This window comes from Cucurbita moschata, unplaced genomic scaffold, assembly GCF_002738365.1.
Source record: "Cucurbita moschata cultivar Rifu unplaced genomic scaffold, Cmos_1.0 Cmo_Scf00092, whole genome shotgun sequence".
NCBI lineage: Eukaryota > Viridiplantae > Streptophyta > Magnoliopsida > Cucurbitales > Cucurbitaceae > Cucurbita > Cucurbita moschata.
Window position 1 is genome coordinate 81821 of NW_019268608.1, and position 2454 is coordinate 84274.

The 2454-nt window shown below is 37.2% G+C and overlaps 1 pseudogene; it reads right to left on the reverse strand.

Annotated features, from left to right (window-relative positions):
- Nucleotides 1-202: 202 nt before the first annotated feature.
- Nucleotides 203-1338, reverse strand: LOC111439345 (annotated as a pseudogene).
- Between the last annotated feature and the right edge of the window lie 1116 nt (nt 1339-2454).

The following is a 2454-nucleotide window of genomic DNA, read 5'->3' on the forward strand; positions in this document are numbered from 1 at the left end:
TTATTTATTTATTTATTATGATTATTATTATTATTTGCTATGGGTGACTATCTTTCTAAAACATACTAAATAAAACTAAATAATTGGTTAAAAGAGGATATGGGATATAACTTAAGGATAAATCTCTTTCATATGAGAATAACTTAGTCTTATGTCCATCTTTGCTACCATGTACTAAATTAAGAATTTTATTTGTCGTTGGTCAAAACCATCCTTAAAGCACAAAATTGAAGTTGTAGTTAGTCAATTATAATATTTGACATGCTAGTTTTCAAACTACTTTAAATGAGTGTAAAGAAAGCATGAGAATAACTTAGTGTCACTAATTTGACACGTGTTGGGCATGTACTGAACACTTGTTAATACAATGGATACATTACAAATTTATAATCCATCGTATCAGACACTTGACTTTGAATAATCCATCTTCATAAAAATATTCTCCTATTAAATAGTCTCTCATCCTGACTGGTGGTCTCTTATTAATTGCCTTATTTGAGCTAGGAGAGCTTGCTTCAGCCAAAGAGCCAGATGAAATATTTTCCTCTGCAGTATTTTCATCTGCAGCTTCTATATCATTATTTTCATCTGCAGCTTCTATGTCATAGAGTCTGTAAGCTTTTGACTCTTCACTAACTCCCAGCAAAACATAACTCAAACTCTTATCATCTAGCCTAGTTCTCTGAGCTGCCTCCTCTTTTTGTCTCTCAATCAACTCGAGCTCACAATAATGGTCTTCTTCCTTCCGCTGCAGCTCCAGAACTAATCGTCGCTGTGCTTTTTCTTCCCTTCTTCTATTCTCTTCCAGCATTTTATCTTGCTCTTCTCTCTCTTTTCGTGCTTGTTCTTCTTTTTGTCTTGTAGCAGTAAGAGCGGCTTCTTTCTCTTTCTCAAGCTGCACATCAACATTATCAAACAACTTCGTGCGACCTTTCTCTATTCGACTCTTTTAATTTAGTCTCTTCAGAGTTTAACCTTTCTTCAACCTTCTTTTGAATTAATTAGTTCTTCCATCCCCCTAGTTGCATCTTCTTCTAACTTCTTCAACTCTACTTCACGTCATTTCTTCTCTTCTTCCTCTTTCTTAAGCTTCTCTTTGGAATGATTCTGATCAGTGGATGCACGACTAGGACTAGAACTAGACGATTTGGGGAAAGAAGATAACGAGCAAGACCTACTTCTGCGTTGGCAATTGAGGGAACTTGAACGACTGCTTCTCTTGGAATGGGTAGTGGAATGATAGGGGGAAGGACTTGGGTCCCTTCTGCTTCTCTAGCTATGGCGATAGGAATTGGAGCGGTGAGTGTAAGATAGAGACCTTGAACCACTTCTCCCCATAAGTTTCAATTGAGTCTGAACGGCTGCTACAGGCTGCGATATAGCATGCAATACGAAATACGAACATTCGATTCAGAGACATCTTTGTCTCCATGATTAAGCCTCTCTCAGGATGAAACACCTTGCATGTTCCATTTTGAAACAAAAAGGTAACCCCCTTCGCTTGCAATTTACCACTACTCAACAAATTGTTCCTCAAGTCTGGCACATAGAACACTCCTGTGATTATCATTATGATTCCATTCACTTCCAACCGTACATTACCCTTTCCGGTTACAACCATGCTTGAGTTGGTTCCCAGCTTCACTAAATCTTTGAAACTTCCATCAAAATCTGAAAAATATTCCTTCTTCCCACACATATGACTGCTACATCCCGAGTCAAGGAACCACATATCTTCTCTATTGGCATTATTCATATTCACGTAAGCCATCGGCGACATCTCTTCTCGATTCTCTGCATAGTTTGTCTCCTTCTCCTTGCTTTGACATTCCCATTGAAAATGTCCTAGTTTGTGACAGTTATAGCACTCCACTGTTGCCTTGTTGAAGGTTTGTCTGCCTCGTCTGGAATTGCTTTAACATTCCCATTGAAAATGTCCTAGCTTGTGACAGTTATAGCACTCCACTATGGCCTTGTTGAAGGTTTGTCCTAGGTTCATCGTTGTTGTCTTTTAACTTGTGATTTTGCAAAAAGCTTAACTAATATGAACTGTCATGTCACAAGAACTTTTAAATCAAGAATATACCCTACACATCTTTCAAGATGGCAATAAAATGGAGTTAAATTGAACGCACTTTAGTTTCATGTTTGGCGTGTTCAAGATAAAACATAATTGTATTAATGATATTGAGCCTGGAGTCTATAAGAATTTAATGATCTTAAGAGAAATTCCTGTTTTATGAGAGGATACCAACTTTATTTAAGGTAGTAGGAGTTCAAGAATCTGGATTTGAATCTGGTTAAGGAACGGTAAGATCTGAAAGTTTTGAATTCTAGACCAAAACTTATCGTTGAGATGAGGGAGCCTTCAAAGGTTGTGCACTCACAGATGGGGTTGTTATGTAGCCTTAGTCTATCTTTGTGTTTGAGTTTTTTTGTATTTTTTTTTTTTTG